General features: G+C 44.6%; 1 protein-coding gene across 1 annotated transcript in view; it reads right to left on the reverse strand.

Moving 5' to 3' along the window:
* The window catches only part of tanc2b (tetratricopeptide repeat, ankyrin repeat and coiled-coil containing 2b), a gene marked incomplete in the record, with an annotated part of 130,887 nt that extends 112,363 nt beyond the window's left edge, over nt 1-18,524 (reverse strand). Inside the window, 2 exon segments of the mRNA XM_030339719.1 lie at nt 7,661-7,778; nt 18,025-18,524.
* Between the last annotated feature and the right edge of the window lie 6,308 nt (nt 18,525-24,832).

Consider the following 24,832-nt stretch of genomic DNA (forward strand, 5'->3'; position numbering starts at 1 on the left):
GCTCTTTTAGCATAGCATGCTGGATGAATGCTGTCAGTGAAGAGCCTGACTGAAATACATCCAATCCAAGGTGTTAAGCTAGCGACCTTAGATGGCCATCTGATAGCCAGAACTATTGCCGTATATCAATAAATGTCTGTTACAATCTAGCCTCCCTTTCCTCATGTGTCAATATCACGGCCGACAGTTGTTTACTTCAAATCGAACACAAGATGAAAGTAAAAGAATAAGAGCCAAGATTGCTCAATCTTACAAACGGTTTCGTTCAATTGAAATGCGCCCCGTCAACTGCGTCATAAAATGGCTTAAATTAGGATCCTAATCAATTGTGTGGTACACGGAATGAAATTACTTTCTTTTCATGCAATGTTTTCATGTGATGTAATTATAAGACATTTGTGATTAGCCCTAAGCCCCTAGCACTGATTCCGATAGAACACGCAAATCTGTGCGAATAAATCCAGAATCCAAGACACACACCGAGATTCCAAGAAACAGACACACACACACAGACACAGACAGACAAACAGACACTCAGACAGACGGACAGACACACCTAATACATTCATCCCTGTATGATATTCCTCCGTCAGTAATGCAGTGAAACAGCTGCTTGTTGAGATAAAGAGGCAGTCAGACGCAATGATTAAGATTGACAGCCAGTAGCCGCATCCCTTTGCCCAGCCAGGGAAAGCAGAGCCTCCGCCAGAGGAGGGAAATACCTGTAGTCCCTTGAACCATTCCCAAAGGTCAGAGCCGGACATAAGAGAGCCAGTCTATGGATGGGCTTACGTAAGCCACCAGGGGCGGGTCGTGCCAGGCCCGGAACAGCAGATGAAAAAATACAACGCTGGGTTCTGTTGCCCTCTTCAGACGGTTTGTGTAAGCCTGACACACACTGTCAAAAATCGACAGTGGGACAGAAGTTATATAAGTGAAGGCTAGGCAGACTGTTCAATGGGATCTACTGCATTATTCTTTTTTAAATGAGGGGCAACGTATTGGATTAAAGGGGTGATATTATGCCGACAGGTGTGAGTGTAAATCGCCATTACAAGCCGTTTGAAAATAAAGAAATATTGCCATTTTAGTGACATCACAAGTGGCACTGTCATTGTTTGATGCCAGTTTCATAATCATTGCCATGATATAAGCTTATAATAACTATATTTTATGTAAGTTACACATGATTTGACCATATAATATTGTACTATTATCTGGGAAAAAAAACAACATAAAAAGAAAGCATTTTATTTCAACAGATGTATTTCTATGCCTTGTTATCATTATATCATTATCATCATGCAGGACCAAAAACGTTTATGTGCTTCATACATACTTTATATATACTCTCGATGGGTATGGCCGAAAGGCCTACTTATTCGAGAGCAAAACACATTTACCTGAAATTAGGTCAGAATCGTCCACACAAATATCCAAGCAGCGCTCTAAAAAGGCTGACAAACGACACTCCACATATCCGGTTATCCATTGGCTGGAGCATCCGTGCCGGCTGCCATCTTTTTGTTTTGAATCCATTTAATGGATTCTGGGGGATAGGGGAGGAAGATGGGGGCTGGACCCAGCTGTCAATGATGGCTGGCAGAGATAAGAGGGGAGGAGTGGGTCTGAACAAACCTGTGCATACATGCTCCCAGTGGGATCTTGGTTTAAAGAATTCCCTCAAAGCCCCCAACAATACACAGATGGCTCTGATTAGCTCCGTCTCTGGCAGAATATTCACCTTTACGTGGCCCATCTATACCAAGGACTTTTTAAGATGCAAAGCATTTCACAGAGTTTATTCAACCTTAATGTGTTGTAGGGTCTTTCATAACCAAATGAAGATTCGGGCTTGCGTCGACTTTCAGAAAATTATGTACCCCAGCTCAAGTCAAGTACGGTTCGAAAAGATGGAAGTAATTCAATAAGCTGCTCAATAATACATTTTATTAAATATATTATATATTGTAGGTACTAAATTATACGAGTGTAGACCTGACCTGGTTTCGGAAACGTTTTTTGTCCAATTCTGACACTGAAAGTTCCCAGACTGCAAAACAATTTTTCATTGTCTGCCCATACTATTAATATGCAAAGAGCGTCAAGGGGAAAGTGTTGAAAATGTGATTATAATGGGGGTCTGGCTCAGTCCAGACTCTACTTGAATGCAGATTCGCAACACATTTTATTCATGCTTCTTATTTGCGCATTAGAACAGACTCTGTGACCTTAATGTCTATTGGAGCCTGCCTTCTCTGTGAGGGATAAAGACAAGCATTCAAAAGGTCTTAAGGCCGGTCCACTGCGGCTGTAGTTCAAAACAACATCTATGCTACAATGATGGTCGACGGACAATTGACTTCTAAGAACGCTGCATCTTTCAGATCAAGGAAGAGACCTTTTAATGTTGTTCGTCAAAGCGTTAGGGTGAAGCCACTGCCCAGTCTCGATTAATAAGCAGACTTAAACATACCATTACACTCTCACATTTAAAAAAATAATAATAATCTGTCATCTGTGTCCCTGTAAGTGATCATGTATAAAATTAACAGCCCCAAGTCTGTTGAATCTGCTGAATGTTTGATTCCTCCTCAGTGAGCAAATCACAGCGCAAAGCCAGGGCAGCTGCCTTCCATCTCATGCCACAGAGTCCAAAAACTAAGCAACACGTCCAGCATTCAACCCAGCCTCTACCGTTTTAATGGCCTGCGTTACAATTAGGCGGGCTTTTAGGGGAACCATGCATGCAATCGGGGAGAGGTAAAAAAAAACAAAAAAAACACTGTGTGCTTGAAATGTGACAGATGAAAAAGACTGTTAACAGCGCCAGTTGGACGCTTGCTCCCTCAGTCCTGCTCATTAGTAGGTGAGTAACATGAGCAGGCCTTTCTCCAGCTTACCAGTGTCTCCGTGTTACATATTACACCTCACAGCAGAGCTGCCTTGCTCCCTGCCGCTGTGGCTGTTCTGACAACAGGAAGAGGTACAGGAACACCACTGCAAGCATTGGAAATGTAATACCTCGTGTTGCATATTAACACTGGTTTTCCAAAGCGTTTGCTTAAGTTATAATGGGCATGTCATTTTTCAAGGGAATACATTGAAGGAAATGTTTTTTTGGATGGCAGTTGTGAAGGATCCCTTAAAAACACATTGGGTTCTGAAACTACCACTTAGAATAGCAACTATTTGAGAACAAAATAAAACCAGATACATTTCGCCAAAGAAACGAATACCATCTCAACGTGGACTCAAATAAACAGTGACATGGAAAGGAAATTAAGCCTTTTTTCAATGCAAGGGTTTCCGATCAAAATACATAAACTGAGAAGTGTGGTTGTTATCAAGTTCTATTTTAATCAAACCACATAAAACTGACTCCACCACAGCTATTGCAACAGTTGTTGTTTAAGGTTAAACATGCAGGTCATCTGTTAAACCATTAATCGCACATTCAGCTGAATTTTGATTCAGCTCCAGGGAATGTGTTTATGTACAGCCTCAGTCCAGCCACAGTATCTGGACATTTACTTTTATACAAACACAATGTTGTTTTATTCCCCATGAGCCATCCAGTTGTAGATTTGCATGGCATGCTTGGGAACACGGGTGGGTTGATTTGACCAATTATTGTCAGACAGAACGGTAACACTATCCATTTGCCTCTCTAATAATAATCTGGTATATGGACGAGTTCATGATGGCCTCAATGACTGAGGTGTACTCATCCAGTCTCTGCAAAACAATCCCAAATAATCAACTTTCAAAACACTAGTCGTTGGTATCTCTTTTTGATGACACAATGCTTGTTCTGGCAGGCATTGGCGGGAAAAACCAAAAATAAAAGCACCCAAAGTAATAAATAACTTGTCATTCTAGTGTTCCAGTCATGGGATTGAATTAATCCGGTTGATTCGATAAAAAGATGTATCAAATGTTTCAGCAAAGCCAGAATGTGATGCAATACCACGCTGTATCAATCGTTTCAGTAAGCCAAAATGAAACGCAATGAGGGTGGAGAATTTGTAAATAATTAATAGGGATTAATAATGAGGTGACATTCATTCAATTAAACTTGGCCTATTTAAACAGAAGAAAAAAGCAGTAGGTAACACTATTCCATATGGTGAGGTGTTGATAGAGTAAAAGGCTACACTACATTTTTAAACTTGTGAATAAGCAGGGACATCCACGACTACAAGGCTTGAAGTCTTCAGTGTTGAATAAATAAATGAGCTGTCAGGCTAAAGAATTGTGGACAAATTGCTTTGAACGGTTTTACAACCCTCTCGACAATAATCTGGGTCAATTGTATCCTTATTTTTAGAGGCGTCGAGAAGTCGTCGGAACCTTTAATAGATCAATCATCCAATTGGTTGTAAAAATGTGATTGTACTATAACTTTGAATTGTTGATGCGTGTATATATATATAAATGTGTGTAATACTTGCCTGCTTGGCTCTTCTGTATACGTGTGTAAACAATTGTAAGATGCTTTGGATAAAAGCTTCTCCTAAATGTAAGCACTAAATCTAAATGTAAATGTATTGAATTCTCATCGGTTGTCACAGGATGCCAGAGTTGACCAGTCGGTTTTGCACTTAGTGTGAGCGCGAAGCTTGGGGCCCATGATGTCCTATGAAGGGCCCGCTCAGTGCTGTTTAGGAGCCATAAGGAACCAATTCAACATAAACGGACAGCAGGCGGCGTTCACCCAAAACACTGCCTTCACTTAATGTCACCTCCATACATCGGATCAATTGGAAATGACGATGTACATTTTAAAGAATTCACGTGAGTGACAGCGTTGAGCCTTTCGGGATTTAGAACAAAGACCGCCGCCCCGGTAGTATTACGAGCCCCCCAGGGATGCACGGTGCATCATGAGAAAGCCAATGCCAGCTTTAGCGGGTTGACATTGGGAACGACAGAGCCTGGAGGTGCAGATTTACCTCCTATCTGCACCATCTGCTACCGCAGGAACTAAGTCACATCAACAGCTGAACGGCGGAGGCAGCAAGATGGATCTGAACCACAAACAAACAGGAGAGTAAGCAGGTCCACTCCCTCTTCGTTACTTTACCTCGCCAAATCTGATCCATCAAAACTGTCAGCGCAGACTTTAGGGCTGTGTATAAGGCTACAACAAATAGCAGTTTGACAAAGCTAAACGAGAAAGAAAGAGTTTTGGAAGACGAGAACAAGCACGGCTAATCTTCCAAGACCCATGGAGAGTTACACTATTTCCAACTCTAAAACCTGTCAACTGATACCACTGCCAGGTAACATTCATAGGAATGGACCTGAAGGCTTGTAACTCAATCTTCACCGCTGATCTAGTCCAGAAACTAACATCTCATTCAGAACATAATAACAAAATCGCCTTGTTCACTGCTTGCCCATTTTTAAAATAAATAAGGTAAAAAATAAGATCAGGTTTTCACACTAGCCTATCCAAAGCCCTGTTATGTGAAACTATACATATACAATGTGTGTATCATCAAAAGGCTTTATTTATTTACCTAAATCTCGAGTAAATATGAATAAGAACCAAGACAGCAGCACCCAATAGTGGTGGGTAGTCCGTCAGCCATTCAGATGTGCAGCTGGCGCTTGGGGAAATCCCTGGTATTTGTGGACTAGAGTTAACAACCCCTTCAGCCCTCACCCCCCTCCGGGGAACAACCGTTCTCCTCAGATCCCCTTCACCGACCCAACACCAATAATCAACCTCAATGACATCTTAGGCTTGATGATGCTTCATTACATGGTCTTCCTTCGCACGTAGCTAAAAACGGGGGAGATTACCGTGAAACTGTAAAACATCCACCCCGTTAAATACTGTTTGTGGGGGATGCTTACGGAAATAAAAAAGTATTGGGTTACACAGCCCCGCCAGCGTCAAGGCTCTGCAGAAGTCCATTGCACATCACAAAGAGAGCTAATGCTAGTGTCAATGACGTGACATTGACACTGAGTGAGTCTGCCGCTTCGGATCTACCTCCTAGTCGCACTCCCTGCTAGAGCAGGAATCACGCCAGAGCAACAACAGACTGCAAGAGCCAGCAATACGGATCAAAGGCAACCAGGGATCAGTCCGTCTTCTCCTGGCCCTTGCCTTCTGCCAGAGGTCTGTATACAGTATCCGTATATTATGTGGTACAATGTATTTATTCAAAGCCATATGGGGCGTGACGGGTTGGGCAGTAACTCAGGAGGTGGAACGTGTCGACGGACAACCAGAAGGTTGTGGCCATCCAAGGGGTTGAATGCTGCACAAAAAGACCAAATCAGGGGGGGGGGGTTTTCTCAAGACATACAATGTACGGAGAATATAGGGTCTTTGTCAATATCGACACAGAATAGACCACTCTGAAAGTCCTTTCATGACCTTTGGAAATGGGAGGAATGCATTGTATGTCGGTTTATGGTTTGGGCTGTAATGTAGGCTCCCCCTACACATGGCTCACTGTGCGCGGCTCCTTTGTGCACTGCCAGCTATGGGTCTCGGCGATTCACGGCGCGAGAGGAGCCAGTGTCAAACGGTCAGAAGGCATTTTAGTCACACAAAGCATTAGCATCGCTGCCTTCTGCCAAGAACTGAGAGCGGCGTTCTCCGCGGTTAGCCTCTCTGAGAGGGGAGAACGGTTTTAACCGGACCGCGCCTGCAGTTCATTTGCTGTGCTCCAGTCCCCCTCATTTGCATACATGGGAAGACGGCAACTGTCACTCTGCATACTGCCATGCCACTTCACACCCCGCACCGCTTTAGCCGGCCAACAGAACAAGTATCATCTGCTTTGCACAAAACAATAACAATACCGGCAATGTATATTTAGTGTTTTCACAGCCCATTCAATTTCTCATAGGGGTCTCCTTTGAACTACTGTCTTATTTACCAAACCAAGGCAATTATCTTACTGGCTGCTGCTGCTGCCATAGTAACATTCATTAGGCGCTGCAGCACTGCTGTCCTCTGTCCCCGTCCTCGTCCTCGTTCTCGTCTCCCAGAAGGAGGTTCAGGCTGTGTCCCCGAAAAACTTCTCCAGAAAATCGGCTTTGTATCCATTTCGAAGGCAAACAACAATTTCATGGCTGGCCAGTCGGAGAATAATTACATGTGGCCCCCAAGTCGACACATCGATCAGCCGAAATAAGACCATTCTCGACTCACGGCTTTGATGAAAACTTCACCTTCATCTTGGTTAGAAAAATAGAAATCACACTGAGGACTGAGCAGTGCAACACCTCATCGGTGATGGAGCTTAGCTCGGTAAACCCCATCTATTATGCAGCATACAATCCTTCCAACAGGAAACCCTTCCAGCTAAGGTCATTAAAAAATATATTTATTATTTCTTTTCGGTTTTATGGTTTGCGTCTTAGATTTTTCTCTTCTGCCACAGGTGAAGCTTAACATGGAAAAAAAGGGAATTTAAGAATGCAAGAATTCTTAACGAGATCCAGGGGACAAAAATTGAATAGTTGTCAATGTAGCAGTAGTCCGTCGAGAAACCACTGTCAATCAACACTTGATGGGCAGAACCACAACCCAGCTCCCTGGCACACTGCTACACTTGAGCACTGTGTTAAGATTTACCTTTAAAAAGGGAGCATTGAGAACGGCCCCGCTAGAGAAACCTGAGAGATGACTCACCATGAGGTGCCGGTCAGCAGGTCTCTGAATCGTGCTTTGAGGGCAGCAAGGCGCTACATTCCACTGAGCAGAACCATAGTCCAGATCCCTCTCCACCGTTGGCAGCTCGTCCTTTTTTCTACGAAGGCAACCACAGGGAAATAGGGTTAGATCCAAGATAAAAGCCGAACAGAGTGAGGCTTCTTTTGACACGACAGCGGAAACTAGAGTCACCAGACTCGGTCGCATGGGCAAGGACAAGCAGTGGTGGTTTACGAATCCTGGTCCCGTCGGTGTTTAGTGGCGATATAATTCTCCTAATTGTCATGCAATCAAGAATATGCGGGCTGTTTCTTGGTGGAGGGGACGGTTCCATCCACCATTGTCATCCAGAGATGATCTGACTCCTGTGCTGCATTCAATACGGTGCTGGGTATAATCATGTGAAAAACAATGACCCTGAAACAGCACGGTAGCTTGTAATTAGGCCTGTGGAATGGGTGCGGTGTAGTGTTATCTTTACATGAAAAACACGCTGGCATCCAATCCGAAAAAAGAGAATTACAGGAAAAGTCCCTTACCATAGTTCAAGAATCTAGTTACCAACACATGTTTGGATCCCTGGAGGTACCCTCCACTCAGTTCAGTCGTTTCTAGGCAATTCTGCAGCACGTATAGTTGTTGTGGTTGCTGCAATATTGAATGTATGCTCTGATTATAATTATAATAAGTCTCACCTGGAAGTCACTTTAGATACAAGTGTCAAAAGACGATTGAAATACAAGTTTATTGTGGATCCTCTGAAACGGATTGCCTATTGTTAATTATGTTGTTAATGAGGGTAAATTAAATGCAACCCACAGAGCATCATTTGAATTGAATTTCCGTGGGTTTAGGAAGTTATTACTCGCTTAATAATTAAGTTAAACAAGGAATACTCAATTATGTGTTCAACCTACTTGCAGACTGTTTTCTTAATAAACATCCCACATCAATAAGCAGAACCATTTGGTCAACACCTTCAAATATAGCTTGTTTCATGGTTTTTCTGCGCTTGCTTCTGAATTCTACAAGGGTTACCCTAACCATGATGCAAGAAAAGAAAATACCAAATAGCCATGCAGGGAGTTATTAAGTTTGATCTGTTAGGGGTCTAATCAAAGCTTCCATAATACTGTATGAATTAGGCTTATCAAACAAATGCAAAATATCTAATTTAAGTAGGAGGAAAAGCTGCAGAATGCGGTAGTGAATCTTAAATTGACAGAATTAGGAGGTGATCTTGAAATCATTTACAAATGCAATTTAAATATTTTTTTTATAAATATTGCGTTTATTTGACATAATATTATCTGGCTTTTAGAATATTAAACAATGGGAAATTAATCCTGTATGGTTCTTGTGATTCAGAAACATACATCATTTCCCCCATTTTTGTATTCAGGCTTTGTTGCCAAGGCAAAATTAGATAACGACTTATTAATCCCCTGAACGTAGATTCATGTGTTACAGCAGCCAAATGGACAGAATAGTGCAGATAAAGACAAAAAGATACCTCTGTCGGTACAATAATGTGCAATAAAATATGTCTAAAAGTTATAATTACTCATCATGATGGAAGTTATTTCATATTAAAGCAAAAGACGAGCATTGGGAAACACTAAAGTGCTATTCAAAATGGTTGTACCACAATTTCCATCTGCTAAGACAGGGAAAATGCTGAGACTAATGATTTGAAAACACTTCTCAAATTTAAATCTTCTTGTCTGGGCCTAGGTGTCGGGTATTGAATTGCATTAAAAATTAAATTTCCAATCAGGATCTCAAAGATCAACCTTGGAAGTAATGTAGAGGGTGGGGGGGGGGGGTGCCAGAACAAAAGGCCCTGATAAGAAGAGACACCCTATTTCTAATGCCTCTCTCTACCATCTCTCCTAGATCAATCTGGTGTATTCTGACCTCAAAGTAACGTGGTCTGAAAACCTGTCAATCTGCAAAACTCATACCCAACTCCATTATTCACCAAAGCTCCCAATTGTCTTTTGTTTACCGAAGCTAGTATTTCATTTGCAGATGTTCTTTTCTCTGGGCTCCGAGAACTGACAAGTTCTTGTGACAAGATCATCCCCCATCTCTTTAGCAAAAGCTTCAAATCCGCCGTCTCCCAATGAATGAGAGCTCAAGCATTTAGCCTGCATCTGTTCTCCCTAAAACCTCCCGTCCCAAGACACTAATGAATAACAAATGCTTTACGTTGAGGCAGTCTAGCTTTCTGCCTATCTTGAAAGTTGGACAAGATTTACTGCCTCGGCTCGCACCGCAGTGAGGCCGCTGCCGTAACCATTGTGCAAGTGAGAAATGAGCCGTTAGGAATGCCTTAGCATACTGCAGCAAACAAGGCCAGACCCAACCGGCACAGGGTGTCTCGGTCCCCGGCTCAACGACTGCTCAATTATGGAAAAAAATCATAATCACGATTATTTTGGTTAATATTGACATCACGATTATTCAAGCAATTATTTTTGAGTTTGAAAACATGATGTATTTATTCAGCACGTCTCTCCCAAAAAACACTTTGTAACTGAAAGCTTTGAAATTTCGCCTTAAGAAAATACACAAAAATTGTCAAAATAGAAAATATTGAAATCTATAATAATGTACATATCCAGCTGTTCTGCACTTTCTATAAAACATTTAGAGAAAAAGAATATATAAATATATATAATAATAACAACAACAATCGAAAACTCGATTGTTAGTTTTGTGATCGTTTGACGCTGAAATCGAAATCACGATCAAAGTTCGATTAATTTCCCAACCCTGTCGCAGGGTGCTGCCAACCGATTTAACATCCATATGTGCAGAAACTACCTTCTGCCGCTATTAACCTGCATGCTTACCACACACACACACACACACACACACACACACACACACACACACACACACACACACACACACACACACACACACACACACACACACACACACACACACACACACACACACACACACACACACACAATTTTTGGACAGGGGTTCCAGGCAGCACAGCCAAAGCAGTTTGAAACCATTTCATCTACTTTTCACGAGTTATCGGAAAGCACACTCCGGGGAAATAGGGATGCTTCCCTCAAAATGGATGTCTTGAGTGCTAGCGAGTGGCTTTTCCCATTACTTTCAAATAAGTCACGACTGTAATGTGATTTGCAATGCAAGTCTGGCCCCTTAACAGGTTCTGATCATATTCGTTGCGACTGGAGGTGAATGGAGCGTTTATGCTCCTGCAGTCAGCCGGCAGTCATGGCAGGAGGATCGTGGGGGGGAGGGAGAAGGAGTAGAAAAGGATAAGGATGGAGTTTAAAGCACTACATAACAAGCCTAGTCACCGTCGGATATCCCATCCATTACGCCAGTAAAACGTTGCAGAAAAGTAGGGTAGTGGTGGCACCTCATTCGGCCAAGTTCCCCATAATATCCTCACTCACTCCTGAAGTAGGGAAATAACATTTTCAGTGTACTCTGTCGATTAAATTGACAGCGGATACAGCATTGTCGCGGTGTTTGGATGAAAAAGAGGCAGGTATAAAGTGAACCACCCACTGCCCACCTGGGCCAATAACTCGAGATGGAGCGAACGATGAAGACAAGGCCCCGCTCTTCCTCACGTCTTCTCCCGCTGTGCTCCTTCAGGGAGGGTGATGTAATGAATTCCACGGACATGCAAATAGGGTACACTGGTCATTTTGCTGGATACCAATTAGCCACTAATTAGTCGGCATTGAGCTGCAGCCATCACTCGGGCCCCCTGTAGACGACCCCGGAGAACCTGACCTTAAAAGGCACCTTAGTCCTGCACGGCACTCACTAGTTCCTCTTTGGGGCAGCCATCAAGGCACTTTGGCTCATTTCTTTAATCTCATATTTAGGGAGACATGCTGGGGGGCGAATCCAGAGGAGTGAAGGAGGGAGCATCCAAAAGATTTTCAACTCCAAGGGCTGGACACGATGTAGCCATCAGCATCGAATTGTTACATGTCTGATAAGCCTTTGAGACGCGGGGCACGAGCCAATGAATCCAGCCGAGAGGGTTTTCATTAGTTCATTGGATACATGAATACCTGCTGCTCACAGAAGGGGTCTGTGTCCAGAGTGCTCCAAACGACTCCCCCATAATCAGCCTGGTTAGGCTTGACTACTCATTCTCTTGATAAGTACATCGGGCCCGAAGCAGCTTATTTTAATGTGCCCGTGTGTGCATGTGTATCCAAGCTGATTTGTCTTATTTATCCTTGCCTTCTTGGGCAGAGGTTGCTCGGGGTATTTTTAGACCGAGTGAAACAGGGCCTCTCTGTTCTCACTGCTAACACAATGAACTCGCTGGATGAAACACATTTTATGGTGACGAGAGGTTGAGCCTCAGACCAATGGCCAGTCCCTAAAAACAGACCTCGTCTCAAGAAAGCTGCTATTACGACCGTCCAGATTCCCCCCTTTTTTTTTATAAGACATTTATTTTTTCTAAGACTTGAGTGTATTCGAACCGAAAATAAACATTTCACCGAAATACTGTGTTTGATCGTTCTTAAACGTTGAGGTTCCGGTCTATAAAACTATGTTGGCTGTGGCTTCCATGAATGTTCAACATTTCCCCTTTAATTTAACATACTTTTGGTCATGCGTTGCTTTGGTTGTGTTCTCAGTATGAACTACTTGTGCTACTACTAGAATGATACACCACTGGAGCCGGGGACACCAGGCCTGGGAGCTGTGGATTAGGCTCTACACTAGTTCAAACGCCAAATACAAATGAGCCCGCACACGGAAAACTCTAAATTACAATTATTAAAAGGCAGATTCAGAATTTGAACACTTCAGGAATGGGTTTAGAAAGTAAAATAGTGCAGGTGTGTCTCTGGAGTGAACACTCGATATAACAATGGGCTTCTTGCTAATATTATGATTAACCACATTTTCTCAAAAACAAAATGTGGTGGGCTTGTTTACCATCAATAAAGCTTGATGATATTAAACACCACATCTTTCTCCGTTTGCCTTTGCAAATATCAAATAATTAGGCCATGGCACAATAACAGCAGAACCATTACTGAGGCCCACATTCGACAGCAGACTTGAGTTCACGACAAACAAAACAAGTCAATTTTCAAAGACTTACCGCTAATTATTTGAAACGTGTAGTCCCTAATTCTACGTGGCATTACAATGTGCAGCTCTCTTCTCCTCCTTATCATCTCACTCAGCAGTCAGTACCAGAGGGAAGCACTGAACACAGACTTGGCTCACAACTCGGCACAAGCTTATTCCAGAGCTGGAGACAATGCGAGTGTTCATAAGATGATTTCTCCCCCAACTCCTACACCCATTGTCACACCCCGACGCTCGGCACAAAAAAGGGAGTTTGAAGAGGCTGTGCACAACAATGTGCTCCCTGTGCTGCGGACGGACAGAGACGTGTCTGCGGACCGTAACGAAGTCAACACACAGCCCCGTAACGTCGCAGGGGCCCGTCTTGGCCCTCTTAACAAAGCAGCGAACATGGGGAGAACACTGGAGCTACACAGATGTCAGAGTCCACTGGCGTTTCATCGGCAACTCCTCTTAACAGAACCCATAAAATAAAAAAAACCTGGCAGCCGCAGCGTCGAATATGTAAACCATTTATGAGGTGACATGGTGGCGACGCGTATCACACAGGGCATGTAGGTGTAGCTCGCTCTTTTTTTTTGGTCCTTCACATGCAGAGCTTTTTGACGGCGAATAGCAAGGCTCTCTGTAATCTGCTGATGGTGGCAACAGATGTTTACGGCCTCTTTTTTATGTTGGGTGAATGAGGGAGAGAGAATGCTGCCAAAAAGGGACACGCATTGACACACACAAACCGGGCCAGTAGAAGGGCTGAAAGTATGCCGTGTCACTGTAAATATAGAAGCGCCAGGGGCTTAAGGGAGTTGGTGTTGGGGGGGGTGGGGGTTGGTTGGGGACTGGGATCAGAGGTCGTTGCTTGCACGACGACACTAGTAAATAGTCTGAATGGGTGGGGGGGGGGGGGGGGGGGGGGGGTGGGTCCATAGCTGTTGTCTTCGGCTCGGAGACGGAGCTCTCAGCCAAGATGAATACTCTTGATAATCGCCTGCAGTCAACAGCTGGGGCCGGCCGACACAGCTGCCTAATTGGCTAATGGAGTCTGTTGGAAAGAGTGGCAGATTCACTAGGTGCAGTGCCTCACGCAGTGTCTGTCACCACCACACAAGGAGGATACTTTTGGAGAGACATGGGGGAGATTGCTGTGTACTGCCAGTAGCAACACACCTCCGAGATTCTGAGTCAATGTGTACACCGTAACTGGAGTTATGAGGCATTTTATTATTTGCCGCAATGCAAAAATAATATACAAACCGATGCCACAGCAGCCCCATCAGTTAATGGAGACAGAAAAGCCGTTGGTGCAGTTTGCGGTGGTATTGTCACAATGACTGACCGCATTGGGGGGGGGGGGGGGGGGGGGGGGGGAGAGGCTGATCCACAATAAACATTTCCATTAAAAATATTTCATTTTCTTGTGCAACCACAAATATGGGATTTATACCCTAAACATCAGCGAGAAATGCTCATTTGATCATTCTGGGCGTCCAATCATAATGTTTTGATCAGAACAAATAGCGTCACGATTCAAAGAAAAATCATGCCCTGGTCACACTTGCAAACGCTTAACTTAATAATTTTTTTATTCCAGGATAAGAAGCATTCATCCTGAACGACAATAAAGAGCGATGCAAGGAAGGCAGCAAAACTGTTGTACATGCCAGCATGCTTTCACTATATTTTATCTTAAAAAGAGGGATCTGTTGATGCGACCGGGTTGCCACCATCTGCTGCGATTCAACAGAGTGCAGCCCCAGTGACAGTAATCCTGGAGACCTTGGAACCAACTCTGCCTGAAATATGCATCGACGGATACAACAGGGGGATGTTTGACAGGACGCGTTCTCCGACCAATCAGATTCAAGTTCCCCTCCCACCCCCCCGATCCATTGTACACATCCTCTTGGCAGAAAAGCACCGCTGAACGAACGCATGAACACATGTACAAGAGAACGGTCGCAACTGTAAAAAGGGAAAAGGAAAAACAAGGGGAACAAAGGCCCTTTGACGACGAGCCAGATCTTTTGTTTGTGCTCCTCGTTTCGCCATTTGAAGAACCCTTCAACTCCATCTTTCATGCTAAGACAGATGGGCAAGTAGTGACCCAGGTCTGCAAACATGGGCATTATTTAGTTCTTAGCTGCCGCCACATTGGAGCTAAAGAAAGCTTAACAATGCGGTTTCGTGATACAAACACAAGAACATAACATCCAAGCGTCTGAGGGCAGTGACGGCGCTGGAAAAGGCCAGCGGACACAATACAAAAGCCAAGATCTAGCCTGGAGGCTTAGAAGGTGAATAACAAAGTGAAGACGCCTCCATCGGAACTCAATGAATGTCAACAACCAGCAGCTGAAAGGTTGACAGAGCGGAACGCCGGATCACGGGAGCTTTCCTGCCTTCCTTTTGTGGGTTCACACAAAACAGGAAAGACAAGAGGAAAAGCCGCAAAGCACTCACTACTCCTGCCATAATTATGTTATCATTAGAAAGGAAATACTGTGCTGGAACAGGACGGTCCCCCATTGCGTAGGGTATTTAGGAATCTGACAAGGGCTTTTAGTGACCCTCTCTTAATACCTCAACGCTTTTAGGAAGCAATTTGTGCCTTCCACTGTTATATTCTTGTAGGTTTTGTTATCCCTGTTATGGTGACACTTCTTACTCTGTGCATCACATTGTTTTACCTGATTACTTTGGTGTGTGGTGTAGCGTTATCGTGTGCTCGGGTGACCCACCCAGTTCTCCCCTTGGGGACAAACAAGTAAGTGCATCCCATCCAAATCAAATCAAATGTCACTCTAAACGGTCGCATCACTATCACTAGGTTGAGGTGCCTCTTGCGACAGGAGCCTTCCATAAATACATCTCCAGAATCTATGTGCTTCAAACTACAAAGGTCAATAGGATACCGTCACAGCTTTCATCCATTTTTTAAAGCCGCTTTGACTGTATTGTTATTTTAGGATTAAGAAACCGGTCCAGATGGGAGTTCTGAACAAAACACAACTTCACTACAGCTTACATCCACTCTATAAAACATAGATGATTGCTGTACGGGGCTCTACATTGAACTTAAGCAGCATGCCCCAGCACACACGTGTACATCCACTCCATACCGCGACAGAGACACGAGGCGAGAGCTCTTCTGATTCCCTCCGTCTTCTCCTGATTAAATTGGCATAAAAGGGGAAGCCATTTGCCTGAGCGCTTTGGTGGAAATGAATCAAAACAACCCCCTCCAAAAAACACGACACCTTTACGTCCTCGGCGGGAGAGAGCCTCACATTTTCGGCGGCGATAACATTCAGGCAGTTTGGCATGGCGGGCTGATGCATGCGGACAGCAACTGTCTTGACACATTCAAAAACAGACATTCCCGTATCTGCGGCGGCAGAGGGCCACCCCGCTGTGGCCCTGAAAACCCTCTTAATCGCTTCCATTTTTAATACAGCGGCTGCTTAATGCTTGACCGAGGAAGGCCGGATGAATGAAACGTCGCCAGGCCTCGCAGCCTTCACTCGGTCGCAGTAACTAGATGAAGAGTTTTAGAGATGAAAAACACGCGATAGAAGCCTCTTACTTTCGCTTCTTGAAATGAATATTTGATTTTGGTCTTCTTTTTGTTATGTGAATACTATATTTTCATGTCGCAAACTGTTAATGTTTTGGTTCTTTGGTTTGGTGAGTTATTGGGAGAATGTGTTTTTCAGCTGGGCTGTGGAGGGAAAAAAAAGGTCTTGTCATTGCCCTGTGGGCAGCGAGATAAGCAAAGAAAAGAGTCAGTGCACTGTCCATGCACGCACAGTCCGTCCACACACACACACACACACACACACACACACACACACACACACACACACACACACACACACACACACACACACACACACACACACACACACACACACACACACACACACACACACACACACAACTGACATCATAGAGTAAAATTGTACGCTTGCTCAGTTGCAGATGTGTTGTGAGGAGCAGAGAACGGAGGGAAGAGAACAGCCAGAACCAGTGCATGTTATTGATGGGATGAGAAAAAGCTCTGAGGATGATCGCCTTTTATCTGTGCAGAGCTGACAACTAAAGCACCAGAATAGAAAAGGCTCAGACAGTCAGTCATCTCCACCCTCATATGAAAAACCATAAGAACCGCAACCTAAATCTGAGTGTGTTCAGGCCTATTATTCTGATAAATGTGTTTTCACTGCATTAACATGCATGCAAAAAAACCAGAGGGGGCAACAAAAAAACAAAACTGTAAGCTTTCCATGAAATACCATGAAGGTATTTATTTACATGAACACATTTCAAAACATGTACAGCTGTATATCATAACCCAGAATTATGATTATTATTTTGTTTTTTACCACAACCCAGACAGACAATGTCCTTCTCCATTTAAACTGTTTGGTGACAAGAGGGGGGAAATACGCGTTCTCCATGAGACCCAACAGCCATTAAAGAGATTAACAGGCTTTGTTGAAACATATCATTACAGCACAAGTCCCTGTCAAGACGCACCAGATGTCAGACAGCAGCAGGCTCTGCAAACTGAGGTAGATGCCGGCTAGAAACCCTCAGAGCGAGAAAGAATAGCTTTCTATCATGTCTTTCACTTGTGGACATTTGGCCGGCAGGGTACAGAAGGTGAACATACAACACGCCTTTGGGATAAAGATGCATCATGTTGTCCCCAGCAAGATGGGTATTTTCTCTTATGTCCGAGAGGATAATACAGTCAAATGTCCATTCAAGCCCATCCCTACCAGAGACATGGTGAAAAGTCATGAGCTCTCAAATTATCCTACATTAGTCAACAACTTAATTTGCATCTATAAATAGGAATAATGACCCAGGCATGTTTGCTTTATAACCCCTATCATCCAATCCAATGCAAAGGCAAAGGAGAGCCAAAACGTTTACCAATGCCACAGACGCATATTCTCAGCCGTTATATCGGTTCAATACAATATTCAGTGAAGCTCAAAGGTCAAGTAATATCTTATCCTCTCTGTTTTTTTTGGTGTGGCTATCTGGCGGTGATCCTTGGACAGCGACCAGTAGAGGGAATAGGTTATGGATCAGCCGCGCCAGACCCTTAACGCACAGCCGGGTTTTCTTATAGGTAAGACACATGGAAACAATGGCTGCCGAGCGAGACGCAATGGTCAAGAAAAACAAGGCGCAAGCCAAAAAGATCATGTTACCTTCGTCAGACTTTATCTCCGCTCCTCAGACCTCAGGCATCACATTTGGTGTCTCTTCGTAGCAGCTGCTGCTGCTGCTGCTGCTGCTGCTTGCTAGTTCCCCCGTTCTCTCGCTCTCCCCTCTCTCTCTATCTCTATCTCTCTCGCTCACACACACACTCACTCTGTCACTCTCTCGACCTCTCTCTCTCCCTCTGCAGCGCTCCGTGTGGTTCGTTCAACTAAACAGCCCGATAACACTTCCATGTCCCTGTATGCTTAGCCCCGTTCACAAAAACACACACCGCTGCAAAATGCTCCAGACGAACGCAATTCTCGGTCGAAGTCCGATTGCAAACCAAACCAGACCAGTGCTGCCATAACGACACCACCAGTGTCGATGGGGGACTGTGCTACTTCTCCCAGAGCGTAAACATGCACTGAAGTAGAGAGGGAATATTTAACAACATGAAGTCACTGAATGGAGTCAGCGCAAGTGTGCCCCACTGCCACGAAGCGTCGCAATATGACGCCTTCCAGTGCAAACTGCACACAGGCAGGCGGACAGAGGGAGCATAGAAACACACAACCGCACACACGCACACACACACACACACACACACACACACACACACACACACACACACACACACACACACACACACACACACACACACACACACACACGTGCACGTGCACACGCACGCAGAAATATACAAACACACACCACCGTGGGGGTGGAGGTTAATGAATTATGCATGAAAAAAGCAGGCAGTAATGCCTAAATCATTTATAATTATTCAAGAGGGACAAGGTTGATGCCAATCACATTTCAATTACTTTCCCTCGAGACTACAGCCGTTTGCTTTTGGAAATTATTAATATCTATCATCTGGTGGTTGACAAATACCGACAAATACTGGTCAGCGTATATATATATATATATATATATATATATATATATATATATATATATATATATATATATATATATATATTGTTCAATAATTGCCATTGATCAAATAAGAAACATTTAAATGTAGAGACTTGGATATTTAGTTTGTGATGTTGTAATGTTAATGTCATATTCAACTTTAACAGTTGGCAGGTGGGAGAAAATAGGGTTGGTGATGGGGTCATCTAAACTCAACAATGCTTTCCACTGCTATTGTTAGTCATTCTGTTCTACATTTCTGTTGACAATCCCCCAACGACCCCCCATAATACAATCCCCTCAGCAATCTTATAATCTATAATATAAGGCGAAAATAATTAATCTCACAAGGGATTACGTCTGTCCTGGTAAGGCATTTGGGATTAGTAGAGAGGGTCGTCTGATTAAACCTAAACCGCATCATCGAGCAGAGCTCGGTAGGACTGTCCACTACAACAAGTCTAAATGATAAATAAACAACAGCCAATACCTTCGTTTGCGAACAGAGCGTGAGTTAGCTCCTCCACTGTAATTAAACCAAAATGTTCACCCATGTTGCAAACACGGGACGTGTGCAATACCCCCAAACGTCCTCCAGGGGTCGGTTTCTGTTCGACGTGTTAGCAGGTGAGCAAGTTCTTCCCGCCTTTTCCTTTTTCCTCGCTCACAGGCCGAGCTAGCTAGCCGACTTTGATGGACTGGCTTAGCAGTTCGACTGGCAGAAGGAGCTGGAGGGTGGAGTGAGGATAGACTGGCAGCAGGAGGTGGAGCGAGGATAGACTGGCAGTAGGAGGTGGGGAGTGGAGGGTGGAGGGAGGATGGTCTGACAGCAGGAGGTGGAGCGAGGACTGACTGGCAGCAGGAGGTTGAGGTTGGAGGGAGGACAGACTGACAGGAGGAGGTGGAGGGTGGAGAGAGGATAGACTATCAACAGGAGGCGGTGGAGGGTGGAGAGAGGATAGACTATCAACAGGAGGCGGAGTGACATTTTCTGCTAATCTACCAAAGCCTTGGCAGCTATCGTACTACAATACAGTGACACGCACACACACTTTACTCCATTGTGCAAAGCCGGGCTCAACATCCCTCTGCTGTCCAGCCTTGACGTTTAAACACATTGTCGCCCTGTTCCCTTTCCCCCCTAACATCCTCACAGAGATCTGCTCGAGCATACAGAGATATGCTGAAGCATACAGCAAGTGCATCGAAAAACCAATAGAAAGGTCAATCAACTCTAACCCTCACTTGGAAACAGAAACTACATAGCAACCAGTTGCCAGGGAGAGACAAAAGAAACATCCCAAAAGAGGCGAAAGCTGACTTGCTCATTTGATAAACCAGCCGTAAACAGATGAACTCCGTAGAGAGTCTGTAGTGTTACCAGAGAGACTGCGAACAGCTAAATGGGCCCAGGAAGTATTCAGAGGTTTATCCCCACCATAAAACATCATAATTTGCATTTACATGCAAACTGCTCAAGCTTCATTATTATCTACTCTACACCGATGGAAGTCTGGAAGAATATGAGGCTGGGTGAACACGGGTTGAAATCCCGCCGCACCCTGGCGCACATGGTGCTCTGGCATGAGATATCCACGCCAGAGGTCGTTGCTTTAGACCACGACCTCTTCGGCATGGTTTCACATCCGCTCATTATTCCGTGGCAGACAAAAAGGTGTATATTATTGAGGATACATTTCAATCTACAGCATTCCGAACAGATCTCGTTTTTTTCTTTGTGTGTGCAATTGACACCATTAAACAGTTTTTCGATTATGATACGGTGACGTGTAGAAATGGCAAGCACAAAAATAATAACACGGAGGTTGAGTTACGTTTCGGTTACGTTTCTAATTGCTTAGGTCTCCAGGCCGTAACAGAAGCCCTCTGTTATGTTTAGGGCTGTTAAGTCAGCCGGCTACATATCGCCTCTTGCCACAGGGCGGATGAGCGAGGCTATTTTGAGTGGATGGGTGGGTCTCAAATGGTACCCCGTCAAGTGCGATCCAACACCAACACACTGTGTGTTTTAAAATAAACTGCAGACCACCCTGTCCTGCCATACTGTGCGCTACTGTATCCTTATCACCGTTCCGGGTGCCTTGGCGCTGGGATAAAAACAACATCCATTGTCAACAGAAGTCTGTGAACAGGGAGATTGGCCGTGATTATCCTGTATCAGGAACGCCCGCAACAAACTTTTGATCGTATTACAGTTACAGACGATGCAATACAGGTTTCCCATCGTGCCAGGACGGAGAGAAAAGGGAAGACTCCAGTTTGACACAGGACACCGGCGTTGTTTGCAGACACCTTCACCGGTGGCGTCCCCCTCACTAGTAGCAGAACGAGAGCACAGGGAGTGACAAGTGTTGAAATGACCTCAAAAGGTGTTAAAGGTAACCCTGAAATCACTGAGTCATGTCTGCGATGACAATATTTTGTTTTGAGTTGTTGTTTGCCGATTGCACTTTTACCCTCGAATTACGACTGCGACTCTTGGTTTGTCACCTGCAGAGTTCCTCAGCTGAGACGAGGAGTTCAGGCAGATGGCTCTAATCCATAACATCACCTGGAAGCAGAACTCAGAGCTGCAACAGACTTGAAGAACTCCCAGCATAACCAACCACTCCGAACCTCCCAGCATACATTTTCCAGAACTCATTCTAGTTGGAGTGTCAGTCTAAGTGGAAGTGGATTTTCTTTTCTAAACAACAACAACCACTAGCCACTAACATTTGTTCTGTTTGCTTAAATTTTACAAAAGAGCTGATCGATTGAGTGCATAAAAAATTGGGTGCACTCGAACACAACATCACACAAAGGCTTCACTCGAACAGAATAAACAAAAAGTAAACTATACTCCAGGTAACGGTTGAATGACACAGCTTAAACCATAGCTAGCAAACAACAACCCACAAAAAAAAAAAGCTGCATCACCAAAAGCTGCAATCTAAGAATGATTCATTTTCGATTCCCAGTCAAAAGAGAAGGCCAAATTATTTGGTTTTAAAAATACAGTTAGTACAATTTACTTTGAATATGCGACTCTTCATCAAACATGGACAATGTATTAAATATAATTCCCGGTTGTTCTTGCATGAGTCACGACGGTGTGTTTGACTTCCTTATCAGCAAGTCGGCCCCTCTGTCTTCTCAAGTAATCAAGAGTTCTGCAGGACGCGACAAGTGCGGCTACGTGGAACAAAAAGGCAGAGCCGCGTGGCGCCCGTGGCGAGACAAACAAACTGACACAACGGCATGACGCATCGAAGGACAAGAACAAGAATAGACGGAGCCAGAGCAGCAAAAACAAACATTGAAGGCCTGGCAACCACAGGATTAGCCTTCAGCCTTCACCCATCACCCCCCGCTGCTGGACCTCTGAACTCTAAACGCTCCACACACACGCTGTTGACGGCTGGCTCCTCAGCCCGGCCGGCCGTCAGAGATGACGGATGAAGATGGGAGACTGGGTGGTGGATGGCCGGTGGCTGATATCTGATCCCTTGAAGGGCTTTTCAATTGACAGCGAGATAGATAACGGAGCGTCACGGTGTGAGCAGCCAGGGCAGATACCGGGCGGATTACCCCTCCCTCTCCGGTGACAGCAGCCCTATCGCCTGCCGTGGACACCGTAATCTGCAAGCGTGACCCTCCCGTGGACACATGGCCTTGAGGGGTTTTGCCAGCCGGTCCTCAGAGAGCGCCCGTTTGGGAAATGTTTCCTAACGCCCACGACAGCAACAGTCAATAAACCAGAAGAAGGTGAGGAGGATGAAGAGGATGAGGAGAATGATGACTCATGGCTCACGTGGCACAATGGAAGGTGAAGAGAGCTTTTAAAAAGTTCTATGGGTTGGACTGGCTAACGTTCCGACACCCTGAGTCCTCGAAAACCCCTCTCTGCAGTCTGTAGTCTCACAGCGAAGACACCCCCCCAGGACCGCCGAGTCCATCATCTCTGCACAGCCTCACACCTGCGACCGGCGTGTACACAGCTGGCTCGTTGTCCACCAAGCTCCCTGGTTTCCCCAAAGACCCAAGAAAAGGAGCTGGAACATCCCCCACCAAGCGGATACGTCTCCCTGAGCTGGTGGGCAGGGGGGAGCCGTAGATGACGCTAAACAAGAGGGATGCAGAGGTTGGACCGGCAGTCGCCATCACCTGTCTAATCACCGTGTCCCCTGGTGGCTGAGACTCTGAGAAACCCGGCCCACACGCCACTGCTTGGCGTCTGGGAGGACCTTGCCAAGAGGCAGGAGCTCCAGACAGAAGTAGGACGGTATACTCTGTGGTCTGCCCAAAAAGCCTCAACAGAACCAGCAGCAAGGAAAGGGCCGAGATCTTGGCCAGAATCGAAGAAAGAAAAGTATTTTTTTTTATGTGTGAAGGTTATTTTGTCACGGCTGACACAATGCAGCCGATACATTTAGTCCCTCTTTCCTCGTTCTAGGTGTCCTTCTCTAGGCGTTACGCGATATGCTTGCATCATGTCTGATGTGCTGACGTTTCGGAATCGTGTCCTTTTTTTTACCTGCAGGCTGGCGGGGGAGTCGACTGACGAGGACAGCAGAGATCGTCGTGGGATCTGCCACAATGAGGCTCTCTCTCTCCTCATCCCTGCTCCCGACGCCTTGTCAGTGTTCAGGCAGTCTGCGCTTTGTTCACCACGACCGCCTGAAGACATGGAGTCAGATGAGGATCCACTCAGGTTAAACAAATGAGAAGTGAAGCCCCAGTGTCACATAATGATAAGGGCTGCTCTTTGAGTGAAAACAGTGAAGCGACTAGCTTAAGAGGGCCTGACACTGGGCATTAGTATCCACTCCGGAGATGGACTGGACGGTTTAACAAACTCTCGCTTCTATTGTTCGCCTCTTTAGATACACACCTGTCTGCATGGAAATCGTGGGAACGAGTTTGAATTTAGAAATGCACCTGGAGGACTTGACTCTGAGATTTGTAACAGGTACATTCCAAAATGTGAGGGGGTGCTGTATAAATCTTAAATCAAGGAGTGGTACATTTGGTAGCCAAGCAACTTTAACTTTTAGCTGCAAAATCTGACAACCATTACAATGAATTCTGGATTTTCTTTCCGGTTTCTTTGCTCAGAGAGTGACATTAATGCAGGAATTAACACATGGATGATTCTGCTAAGGAAGAGCAGATCAAGTGTTTCAGGTGATGGTTTTTTAAGTGACAGATTTGCACGTTCTCACACTTAATTCTGAAGCAAGCAGCGCAAACGCAAATGCACACACACACATACACACGCTTACACACAAACAGACACACACACACACACACACACACACACACACACACACACACACACACACACACACACACACACACACACACACACACACACACACACACACACACACACAGCTCTCCAAGATTTACATGGGTTCATAGCACATTTCAAGGAACACAGTGAGAATGAGCATGTCATAAGGAATGTTGTTACCTTATCTTAAAAGCAATATATCTAATATATATACTAATCATCTGCACAAATGACTTTGGTGTTATTTATTCATTACTTTTATCAATAGCACTTTTGTTAAGAAGGAATAAATGACTCACTGCTTCTTTCATTTTTAACTCAAATAATGTTTAATTATAATATAGTATTACATCGATAATTTCAGTCACATCAATCGACATCTTACTGCGTTATTAAAATATTCATATGATAAGTAGAGATTGTGATATGGACATGAAATGCTTTTCAGAGCCTAGTTTGCCGCGATATCAGGGCAAGACAATATGTAGTTGGATGATAGAGGTAATGGTTCATTGGGGAAATAGGTATTGTCCGGTCAGAACCAGGAAGTATATGGCTTTAATGACAGATGTAAATCGTTTGTGAAAAGTAGCTCTTTA

The sequence above is a fragment of the Gadus morhua genome, chromosome 18 (genome assembly GCF_902167405.1).
Source record: "Gadus morhua chromosome 18, gadMor3.0, whole genome shotgun sequence".
Classification (NCBI taxonomy): Eukaryota; Metazoa; Chordata; class Actinopteri; order Gadiformes; family Gadidae; genus Gadus; species Gadus morhua.